Genomic DNA, 12822 nt, shown 5'->3' with positions numbered 1-12822 from the left:
GGGGCGGCTGCTTCAATTCACTTGTCCTGCGCACACCCGGGGGGACAGGGGCGCATCCTTAGTACATAGAAATAAAGAAAGCACCATTTTATTTCATTTCAGCCCCCCTGATTCACCGCCCGCTGACCCCTAATCTGTGCGTGTGTGCGCGCGAGATCATGCAACTTTCTGTGATATATTCGCAGTCATGTATGAGGTGTATGTATGTGCACACGGTAAATATATGCGTGTCTGTCTATCTAGTTGTCTATCTATGTGATGCGATAGTTCCACACAAACATTATCTTGTGGGATACCAAGGGTATTTGGAAATCCCTCCCTTGAAAATGTGAATGTATGTTTGTACGTTTGTAGCCTACCCATCCATCTATCCATCCATCTGTTCCTCTCTGGGCCTATCTATCTAGCGTGACAAAAACACAACACACACTCACACATACACACACACACACCCTTGAGCGATGTCAAAACCGAGGGCATTTCGAAATCCCTGTCTTAATAATGCCAAAATATGTATGTATGTAAGCAAGTATGTATGTATGTATGTATGTATCTGTCAGTCCGTCAGTACAAATACATACGTACCCACTTTCCTAGAGTCAAGGGCTTGGCTTTGTATGTATGTATGGGTAGTTGTAGTCGGTCTGTCAGAATGTAGGTGGGTAGGTATCTGTTTGTCGGGCTGGCTGTTTAGCGTGACAAACGCACGCATAATCTTGAGTGATGTCAAAGCCAAGGTTGTTTGAAAATCCCTGTCTTAAAATTGCTCCCAGACCCACCAGTGCTTGGCTAGCCGGGCAGATTCACGCCCACTGCCTACACAGGCAGCACAGGCTGTGCGAGGCGCAGAGGGGCTTTCATTGCAGGATGAATCATTCTGTCTCGTGTTGTTCCTCTCGTCGTCCACGGCGATGATAAACATGCCGATCGTGCTGGAGCGGATCCCTGGCCGGCCCTGGGCTCTCGAGCCGGCCTGCGGGCCTCTGGGGAGCAGTCAGGCCTGCTCCTGGCAGACAGGATTCATGCGACATCAGCAGGAGCAAGAGGCGGGGGGCGCTGGAGTCTCTCACCACGGGGAAATCCTTCCCAGTGCTTTCCATTGCCATTTCTCCGCGGACTTAAAGCTCCTCAGGCCCGACCCCCGCCCACAGGGCGACGCCATTCTGGCCTCAGCTCGTTAGACCGCATTTGGATCCTAAACCGAGGGAGGCCCCCGGGGGCAGCGGGCAGGGCAGGGCAGGGAAGCTCCAAGAGACCCCGCCTTGCCCCTGGCGTCCCAGGGCCGCCGGACACGTGTGGCCCCTTCTCTGCCCGGGGCCAAGCTCTGTTCCCCGCCTCCTCGCACAAGTTTGGGCATCATTTCTAATTCCTTTGGGTGCGGGAGCAGGCTGGTGGGGCCTGAAACCCGGTCCTCTGCGGGTTCAACAAGCGCCACCCTGACTGGAAAGGAAAACAGAGCTCGCCTCCCTGACCTTGTCATGCTCTCCCCCTTCTCCTCCCACATTGCAAATAAGCCGCTCCCCCGCCTCCAGCCCCTCCGGGCGGGCTGGATCCTCTCTGGGAAAGCACGTCTGTGCTATAAACGTCTCTTACAGAGGGGCGGGAAGCTCCATGGGACAGGAGCCAGAGTCCAGCCCTGTCCCACTGCACTTCAGTGTTAGTGACAGGGACATTGGAAAGGCCCTCGCTAGTGCGAAGCGAAAGAGGATGCTTTCTGCTAGTTCACCAGGAGGGGAGGAAATCGCGCGGGTCCTTAGACTAGGACTCGGCTGCATGGATTCAGTTCTTTAACCTTTTTCTTTCTCAAGGGCAAACCAGTTCCAAATGGAAGCGGGCAAAGCTCACTAGTCACGTTCAAGCAGAACTCAGTCGTCGAGGCTGCGTGGCTCTTGGAGTTCAGATGGCCCCAGTCTCGCTTGATCTTGGCCAAAAATGCCGGATGGATGTGCGGGGGGGAGCAGACAGGCAGGCTGCGGCTGTGCTGGGAGCAGTGGACACGAGCGAGCGTTGTGTCTGGGTGCTTAGCTGTGTGTGCATTGAGCACCTCGCCTCTGGAGAGGGCTCCAAGCCTCCGCACATCTGAGGGTGACTGAAATGCAGCAGCTTCTGGGTGGGAGACGGGCCCGCGCCGTACAGAATAGGGTTGTTTTTCTCGGAAGAAGCTCAGGCTGTGAATGTGTCCCTTCGGGCGCGGGGGGGCAGCTGCACGCAGTCGGCCGGCCCCAGGCGGCAGGGCTGAGCCGGGGTCTGGAGCAAGAGGGAGACGTGCTGAGCCGACGGGCTCCCGCAGCACCTGGTTTCCTCTCCGGCTTGCAAGGCGCTTGGCAGCTGGAAAGCGCCATTTCGCTCTTGGGCCGGGGGCTAGGAGCGGCGGCCGCGGGGTCACCCTGCGGCTCCCCGCCCTCGGGGACATCTCCCGGGGGGCTGCAGTCCCCAGGGGGCGTGAGAGGGGCTCTGGGCTTACCTCGCAACGGGCGGGAGCGGCCCCAGCAGCAAACAGTGACACAAAGGTGACAGGTTGTCTTCGCAACACAGCGTCATTCTCTCTTTTTATGGCAGGCTGGCTGCAGCTCGCATGACGTCATGCTTCTCCCCCTGCAGGGGCGATCTGTCTCGTGGCGTGAGCTCACTGCTTGCACTGTTACGTCACGGGCCATGCTGATCCCGGTTCTCCGCTCAGTTCCTGCCGCCGCCTGCGCTCAGAGGAAGGGGGCTCACCTGGGTGGATGCGGTGCGCTCCTGCTTGTCTTTCTACTGCCCCGAAAGGGCTTGTCTTACGACATCATGACCCGGGAAAAACTCCTGCCCTCGCAAGCCACCTTGTTGGAGGTTTATACTGGGGGGGGGCAGGGACTGGCAATGTCACACCGTCGGAAGCGACTCCCCCGTGCGGCGCCATGCGCAGGGAAAGGGCAGCTCCCGAAAGGCGCTGCCCACAGTCTTGGAGGAACAGGGCATCACTCGAGCACGGGCATCTGGGGCACAGCCTCGGAAGGAGACCTTCAGTGCTGGAGGCTGCGGGGGAGTGGCAAACCCCAGGAATCACAACTCGTGGCAGAGGTTATATCTTTAATTAGACCAGCTAGATATTTGCACACAAAAGAAATCTGAATTGATGTGTGTGACGCACAGGCACACGCCAGGTCACTCTGGCTGTCAGCACCCAGCCCTCTCTGCCCCTGTGTGGCACGGGCCCGGGGCCAGGGGGCTGCAGGGAGCGGGGCCGTTTCTGTACGCTGCACCGCGCAGAGCTGGGGGTCTTCCAACCCGCGGGGGTTTCACAGCTCCCCCAGGCCTGAGCAGCTCTGGGGCTCCGGGTCCCTGACACAGGCGTGCCCAGGAAAGCCTGGCCTGGCTCCCGCGGCCGTGCCCGCCTGCCCCCGGGCTGCGGGGCTCTCGCAAGGCTCCCGGGCAGCCCGGGGTTAGAAACTGATACGGGGCGCGCTGTGAAAACCCAATCGCCGGGACCACATCTCGGCGTGGCAGGTGCATGTAATCCCCGCTCTGGTGCCTGCTGGGACGAAACTCTCCCAGCCCCGGGAAATCCGAACTTGTGTACGGATTAGGGCGAAATCAAATGGCTGCATCGGCGTGGAAATCGGGAAGTGCAAGAGCAGCTGCTTGGTCGGTAAAAGGCTGGGGTTGCCAAAGGTTCAGGTCTGAGCTGGAGGCGGCCACAGACTCCCCCACCCCTGTCCTGCCCCCTCCCGAGGGGAACTAGCAGCTTATCTCCCATTCAGGGATACAATTCCACCGCCTTGCCTGACACCAGCGCCGTGTCTCTCATGTATTCGCCCAAGACCACAAAATGCGGAGGAGCCGGGTGCACAACAGACCTGGAGCGATGGGCTCAGATCCGGATCAGCTGGAGTGCAGTGGGACATAGAGAAGTGGGGCTGGAAGGGGCCTGCGGAGGCCACATCTAGTCCAACCCTCTGCCTGAGGCAGCCAAACCACCCAGAATCTTAAACTCTTCATAACACTACCTTCAACCCTGCCACAACACAAGACAAGGCATAACCTGCCACTAGTGAAGACCCATAACTAGGGCAGTCAATGCTCTGCTTCTCTAAAAGGTTATTCATATCCACTCAAGAGCTCTCTGGTACAGAGTCAGATAATGAGAACAGTGACAACCATACCATGGAGCTGTGAGACCAGAATGCATGGATGGGATGAATATATGGGGGTTAACAACATTGTCCTTGTACCATATCTTCATGTGAATCCTACCCACTTGTCAGTTCCTCCCTGGCACTTTTACTGATGTTATTGTTGGCAATGCAGAGCAAGGCCAGAACAGCTCAACAATGAACAGCCAATGGAACTGAAAGAGTATCTCTACTGGAGACAGGAGAAAGTCAGAGACGAATACAGGTACCTGACCTGTTCGCTCCAGCATGCCTCATCCCAGTAGGCATAAACTACCAGAACACTATAAGAGAAAGGTCTATCACCCAGTTACCATCTCTGGAGCTCATCACACATATGCAAGCTCCCCTGGGGTTTATTTTTTGATGTGAATAATTGCAGCTCATCTCCTTCATTTTAGTCTGCTCTGGGAGAACTCACACCTTTCTCCAGCAAGACCTTGCACCCTTTTTCTATTGAGTTCACAGCAAACAGTCCAGTCTCCTGGTTAGGGCCTCCTGTTCATGGTGGGGGTGTGGAAAACCATCTGTTTTGGGGCTATTAAGTCTAATTCAGTGTGTTGGATGCAACTTACATCCAAATGCTAACAACACACCACAGAAGTTGGCTCTAACTCACAGACTGTCTGTCTAGAAAAAAATAGCACCAGATTAGTTTGCCCAGCCAATAAGATGTTCCTCATTGACTCTTCCCCATGTAAACACTTGGAGAGATGTTTAAGAACTTCCATGCAGGGAATGTGTTATGAGGAATGGTTCTTCCCTTTAAACCCACACCCTACCTTTACTCACATGGATTTCCTTGTAGTAAACCACAATTCCAGAGTAAGAGTTAAACTGCAAACAAGGCTTACCATAGGTATCCACACATGAAATTATTAAGGAACAGTTACCCTGCTTTAATTTACATCCAACTCCATGAACTTTTTAAGTATATGCCAAAGTGAATTGTTGGAGTGCAAACATTAAGAAAGTGACAATCCCTTTGTGCAGTTTCATACTGCATAGTGAGTGTCACATTTTGGTTTTGCTTAAATCTGTTCTCAGTGAATATAAACTAAACTGAAATAACTAAGCCTAATTAAAACCAAGTAACAGTCTCCATACAGACTGTTTCCATACATCAGTTCAGACAAATAACTTAAAATCATGCCTTAAACTTTGCAAGTAAGCAGGTCCTTATCAGTCATTTACAAGGAAGTGACCTGATCTAAAAGGAAGTAAAGCTTTTTTAAAACTGAAAAAAGACAGTTCTCAAGTGATGGAGGGGAAGAAGGGCACAGATATACCTGAATCCCTTTTTCAATTAAGTTAGGCCTGGTGTATGCACCAATATCTATTAATGTACTTAAATGTCTGTAAAAGTCTGTGTGGATATCTTGTTTCAGTCTGAGTGTCTTATTTTGATGTAGCTGAAAGATGTCCCTCAATTTAAAATGAATCCATATAAACCAGATCTTCTCTACAGGCTTAGGTAAACTGATTTTAAACTAAACTTTATGTTAAATCAAGGTAATTTTGTGTGTGGACAAGCCCTTACTTAGTCAGGTACAATTTTCTTTCTAGGCCTCAAATTATATAGTTAAACTGATTCAAAATTGTGGGGGCGTAGACAAATTCTAGCAGTCTCACTCCTCCTTGCTTGGTGTCTTGTTCACACTCTCACCCTCTTTAGCTATCCTGGCTAAACTGTTTCTTTCCTAGGTGTAGGATGTAAGTCATTCTCTTATGCAGGTCAGACATAGTATTGGAATTTAAGTAAGTAGCTACTACAGTCCCACTGTGCTAGTTGAAATGCAAATAAACTACCAAAATCGTGAAGTTAATTTCCAGCTGCCCTTGATTCAAGCATGTTGTACAAGTGTATAAAACATTCTAACTACATAGAAAGAAATTGTTCATCTTAGAAGCACAGTTTGGAAGTAGCCAAAGTGTGGTCTTAGTGGCTTTAGGAGAAGGCTGGGAGTCAGGAAATCCTGACTTCTATTCCTGGTTTGAGTGCTGACTCAATGTATGGCCTTGAGCGTGTCATAACCTTTCTGATTCCATTTCCTTCTCTTTAAAAGTAGGGATAATTGGTGGTGGGGTACTGCTGCTGGGAGCATCAACTAGTGAATATTTTGTGCTATTTATGCCTTAAGCATTAGCATTAATATTTCTAAAACATTTTGAAGATGTAATTCTATTTATATACAGGGATTCTTAAAATTTATAGGAGTAGTAAGATAAAAAATAATAGTCCCATTCTCTGATCTGTTAGGGCCATTATATACTGGTCATACAGCCTGCCATTAAGCATCAGATCCTTTCTCTACATGTTCTCCCATCTACCAAAAAGCATCCACAGATTGTCCTGAGGTAGAAGCAGTTGCCCTGGTTTTTATTAGAAAATATTTTAAATTGAAAAATTTCCAAAAATAGATGTTCAACAATTTTGTATGTCTTTCTAAATTCACATTTCCTCCCACTTTGCCTCTGATTCCCTTCTTTCTTTTTTCACATTTGCTCATAAAGAGCAGGGGAAAATCCCAAAAATAGAGTTAGGAATGGTAAAATTTGTTTTAGCTTGACATTTTAAATGAAAAAGAACTATTACTTTTTAATCAGCTGTCATGTCATGCCCTTGCCTCCTAAACTTCCCTGCTGACCCCCTGAAAAGCATCCTGAGGAGCCCTCTCTTAAATTCTTCATCAGGGACTCTTGTCTTCATGCCCTACAAACATTATGAAAAAAGTAAAACCACCGCCAGTCAAGCTGCCTGATGCTGTCTCATTGTAGAAGCAAATAGGATAGCCAAGTTTAAAAAAGAGATAAGACAAATTCATGGACAATAGATTTATTCATAGCTATTAAACAGACCAGTCAGAGATGTTTTCTCTGACATCTTTAAACCAATGATAGTGGCTGCCAGGGAAGGTAATGAATGAGCGAGGGATAAATTACTCTAGGTGTACCCAGTTCAGCGCTCTTCTTCTAAAACATGTAGTCTTACCGCTGTCAGAGATAGGCCTGTTTGTTGCTTTAGGGACAATACGCACTAAGAAATGCAATGTTTCCTTTAGAAGGGAGGCCACTGCTGAGTAAGCAACAACTGAGTCCTTTGGACAACTAAAAATATAACAGGGACTGGAGTGACATTGTATATTTAAAATGAGTACACCAAGAGGAGATACTGAGCAGAGCACACCAAACAGTGCCCACTGGCCCTTGAATGAGTCCAAGGAGTCAGTGAACACTGTCCAGTGAAACTCTGCCCAGAGAAGGGATTGGACCAGGGACAGGAGAGTGGCCCCAAGGTCTGTGGAAGTTCTTTCAGTCAGAACTTCCTTCCTGGTGAGATAGATGGCTAGCTTGGCTAGGGTCAGGAGGAAGTTAACCAGGAGGCCCCAGGACTTAGTGGGGCTGCAGATGGAGAATGCATAAATCAGTGACTCCCAACCTTTTTTTGCTGAGAACCTAAATCCAGATTGTGACCCCCACCCCTGCCCCCACCACTGCCTCACTCATGGCTGGTGGTGCCAGCAGAGCCTGGGCTGGGCCAGGATCATGGGGAGCAATGGAGCAAAAGCCATCCAGACTGTGTGCGGGAGAGCCCTGCAGGCAGGAAGGATGGAGTGAGTGGTGGACCCCCCACAACCCTGATTTGGGACCTGAAGTTGGGAGGCACAGGCATAAAAAACAGGTGAGGAGGATAGTGCAGGCAGAACCACCCCAACAGGTTCTGGAAGAGGTTGTGAAGGGGCTGCAGCCTGGTGGACTCAATTGGTCTGACATAGTATGGCACTTCTTAAGTTTTTACTGCATTTTTTGTGCTGCCCAATTTGCCTGTACCATCTCATCTTATATTTAGATTGTAAGAGCTCTGGGACAGACCTATCTTCTCACCATGCATTTGTACAGTACCTAGCACAATTGAGTCCTGGTTCATTAGTAGTACAAATAAAGAATTGAAGCTATGGTTGAGGCATCCTTAGTCCTTAACAATTCCTAGGCTCTGGGACAAAAGCTAAAGGCCTTCAGCCACTGTCCTAGATTAAAACAGCATTAAAACTGTTCCAATCTGTTGTGGGCATCAGGATAAACCCCCAAGATTACATGTGCACCTTGACTTCTTTGCCTATCCAATGAGCAAAGCTCAGGTGGGCCAAGAATTTGTCCTGCATTTCTGCTCTGTAGAAGCTGCAAATATATTCTGCCTGTCTATCACCATTTAGTTACATATGCACTAACAACATTGAAAAGAACCCCCTTAGTACCTTAAAACTCCAAGATCCAAGAACTTTTGCCATTTTGCTGCATGGATTCATAGAAACCTATTAACCTACATTGCACAAAGGCTGACTACATCTTGGATAGAACAGGATCCTATCTGATAAATGTTTGGCTGAAACAAACCACAGCAAAAACAGCTCTGCCTTAGTCCTGTAGTCTCTGATTACTTACATTCTGTTTCCTTTACTCCATTCGTTTTCTCTTATGGCCACAACTGTGCCCACTTGCACTTGCTGTAATAGATCTCACTGGACTCATTAGATGGTGCTTTTTTCTTGGGGCAAAGGGATGACCAGGGACATGGTCTCTGTATCTTGGGGACATCCTGAATGTCTCAAACATTATCTCTGCGCTTGTTCATGAAAAACATGCCAATGAAAAGATCAGGAGCAACAAGTATTTGTTCCAGGTGGCAGATTCTTGTCAGTAGACAAATAGGCCCCTGCAGAAGAAATAGTGCTGAAAACGGCAAATGGCCTGCAACTGAAAAGGCACTGAAGCTTTTAGACAATAAAGGACAGAGCAGTCCCTTCACAGGGAAGGAAGGGGCTCAGGGCCTCCAGCTTGACTTCCAGCCTAGATCAATCTTGTTGCTATTCAGTGGCTATATTTGCCTGTGGTTGTGTCTGGCTGATATGCTTTGTATTATTATTATTTTTTAAACTAATCACACCACAAAAGCTCAGGCGTAAAAAATAGCTGCTGGCAGGGATAGATACTGCCCCCTTTCCATATTGGGGGGTTAACCTTTGCTAACCCTGACCCATGTTATGTGACAGATGCCAGGAAATAAAGATCAGCCCTTAGCAGCACTCCTGTGTGTCACACCTTTATTACAGTGGTGACAGGTTGATGACTCCACTGAAAGGTTTCTTTCCTTCAGGGAGTCCTGCCCAGTGTTTTGCTTTATTCCATCCATACCAGCTGACGGTGGCATACCGCTAGGGCAGCCAGAAAAACCTCCTGCTCCCCCTCCCCTCCCCTCCCTAAAGCTGTGGCTGAGAAAGGGGCCCCTTCATCTGGTTGTCAAAATCCAGCAACTCTGTGTCACAGCAGCTGGCTTTCTCTTCCTTATAAGTGGAGGAAACCCCTTCCCTATTGCAGTGTTTCAAAGGCATCATTTCCACCTTCCCCTAGTCTGGGTCTCAGCTGCGAATGTGGTAGCAACTGCCTCCTCACTAGAAACAGCTCTTCTTTATAACTTGGGAAGGCCCCAGATACTTTAACTTCCAACGAGTATTTTTTGTGCTAATTATTATGAACTTTTACAATGCTACAGTCAGGGCTGGACAAGAGCTGCTTTCGGATAGGTTCAGAAACTGCAAGTGAATGTCACGGCCAAGTTCGGTGTTTGGAAGTGCATCCCCAAACCCAAATCCGGGTTGAATGCCATTCATAGTCTGAACGGGCACTGCTGGGAAAGGTAAAGTGACCGCTTTGATCATCCTCAGCGCGTCCCAGGAGCGGTAAGAACGAGTTGGAACTGGAGCGGCTAAGAGCTCTCTCTTTGCATAACACACGTTTATTGCTTGGAAACTAAATATTTGTTCAAAGGACTTTTGGAGGTGTTCGGGTCCATGGGAGAGATAAAAGAGCAGATTAAACCTTCCATTTGCATGTGATAACCACAGTGCCGTGCACTATCTTAATTCTTCACCTGTTTTCTCAAAGCCTTTGACAAACACTGTCCTGCTGGCTGCTTTGCCGCTTCGCGGTGGCTTTCAGACTGGTTTCATTGCTTTTGTGTCCCTGCTTGTAAGTACACTCTCCCCCGCCACCCACTCTGCTCTCCTGTGAATGCTGCTCACGCGAAGGATCTGCTTAAATCTGCCTCCGGTGAATGTTTGCACAAGTCTCTGCTGCTGCTGCTGGTTTAGGGAGAAATTCTCGCGTCCAGACGCGTTTAGGAAAGCAAATGCCACCCCAGTAGGTGCTCGGATCTTCTGGCTATAAGCTCCATAGAAATGTCTATAAATAAAGCAAGCAAACAAACAAACAAGCCAGCTCCTCCCTGAAATGAAGTCACCGGGGGCACAATTCGCAGAGTCCCTTAGTCCTAGGTGTTCAATGCAAGTGTCTAGCTCTCCACTATAAGCCGTATAAATTCGGATTTATGGGAGTCATTATCATGTTCTGGCACTTTTTCTTGCCTTGAATTCACCGAACTGCAATGAAAGCAAGGCTTTCTTTTTCCTAATCCTCTCCCCGCCCCCCCCGATTGTCTGTATACATTTGAAAAATCTGCAGCCCCGCGTTGCAAACCTCATGTGCATACACGCGCAGGAAGAAACACATTCCCTGCTGCATGTGCTTCACTAGCACGGAAATAGAAAAGGGGGTGGGGGGAGTTAATTTTTCTACTGCTTTCTACACTTGAAAAAGGAGCCTCTTTCTGATGACGGAATGATAATCTCCATAATCCGTTTCCTAAAAAGCTGCACACAAATTTGACCCTGAAGTGTAGCCATTGCCACTGTCCAAAATAAAAAATAAAATAAAATAAAATTTCCATTCTGTATTAAATCTACGGCTTGTTAGCGCAAGATTTACATCCCCTGAATATATGTCTAATATTTCTGATTAAAAACAGATCAAGAAGAGTGGAAGTGGATTTGGAAAAGTTGTATTCTTCATGCTCTAAATGCGTATGGTTTCCCCCGAGGTGGCACCCAAGCTGTGATCATAAAACCCGTTTTACTGTGAAGCCATGTTTACCTCCTGTTTATCGGCCGTATTTTAATGCAGTCTGGTGAGGTTGCAAATGTTGTGTTGGAGATTAAAGGCCCCTGCACAATCCAATTAGGAGCCAGTGTTTTTTAGGTAAAAATATTTGTTAGGAGCCAGATCAAAGTGAAATGATTTCTGTTCATTAACAGTAGAGCCTGGGACTGGTCATTTTTTCACTAATTAACATGCCCTCCTGTTCTTTTTAAGCATTAGTATAGATTAAATAAAAACAAACAAACAAAAACCCAGGCACCTAAACTTAAACCTAAACCTCGGGCGCACAAATACCCTTCGTGGATTTCACTCGAGAAAACAGGCTCGGATCCTGGAGCAGAAACCCGCGGACTGTCCCCTAAGCCTGTCTCCAAGAGACCTAGCCCTGGGCACTGACTCTCCTGCAAAACTTTTCATCGACGCTGCGGAGGCAAGAAACGAAATCTGCTTCCAGCTGAAACGGCAGAAAACACGCGCTTTTCCAAAGGACTGCGGTGTTCAGAGGGACTTTGCTGACGGCCCTCCCTGAGTACGACTCCTCTGCGTGTGCCTCTCAGGCTGGACTTGCACACAGGGCTGCCATTTGGTGATCAACTCAAAGTCCAGCGAATCCATCCAGAAACTGAATTTCCGAAATGCATTTTTAGGGCTGGGAGGCTTATTTCTGGCGTCATTTCTCCATGAAGGCCTGGAAAGTCCGTGTGCTCCCTTCACCCTGCTGAGAAAGCTTAACCCTGGGGACGGAGCAGGGTGGCCTTCCACTAGGCCCTTTCCCACGCTGTTGGGACCCTGGGCTGTGAGCACTGGAGCGATAGCGTGTGCGGGGCTTGGCGCACCGAGAAGATCCCACTGCCCCAAGCAGGGCTCTCCCCCCTCCAGCCCCCACTCAGTCCCTTTAGTAAAGCCCTCCCTAGTCTCCAGATCTGGGGAGGCACATTTTTCTCTGAGTCCTACCCCCCGGGGGGGGGAATTTGGGGTAACGTTTCCAAGCAGTGTGAGCCACCCTGCCACACCTCTGAGAAGGATGCCAGTCCTCATGTCACCGAGCCAGGGGAGACATTTGGGGAGCCCTGACTGCTTTGTTTTTTAAATCAGCTGCTCAGCTGAGAAGTCTGGAGCAGGCCCAGCTCTAACCGCTCCCAAATGCTACAGATTTCCACGGGAGACAGCCCAGTTCCCTTCTTGTACGGACACCACTGAAAGACCCGCAGAAATAGTCTCCCTGTCAGTGAGATTTGCTAATCTCATTTCTTTAATAAACCACCAGGTGGGTCCATAACGCGGGGCAGGGGCCAGTGTGCCATGGCAGGATGCTGGGAGCTAAACTTGTTTTCTTGAAATAAGTTGAGCGCCACACAGTTGGAAATCACTTTGGTTTGATGTAGCCTTTCCCCGGCTCACCTGAGGAGTCAAATGCTGCTGTGCTCTGAAATCAGATTTGCACCGAGGTAGGTGACAGCACTCTTTTGCCCCTGGAGGTTTAGAAAGCCGGGACAGACAGAGAGAGGCACCCGGGTGCCGTTCCTTCTGCAGAGGAAGTGAGCCTTGCTAGTCAAGTCAGTCAGAAGGGCGGGGAGAGATGAACCCATATAGATTAACTAAATAAAATATATTGTACAGAGAATATAAGCTTTCCTGAACCCGAGTTCAGCATCTAATGAAGTGAACTTGGGTTCAT

This window comes from Crocodylus porosus, unplaced genomic scaffold, assembly GCF_001723895.1.
Source record: "Crocodylus porosus isolate Cpor-Errol unplaced genomic scaffold, CroPor_comp1, whole genome shotgun sequence".
NCBI classification, from domain to species: Eukaryota; Metazoa; Chordata; order Crocodylia; family Crocodylidae; genus Crocodylus; species Crocodylus porosus.
Note: the sequence above shows the minus strand (reverse complement) of the source record.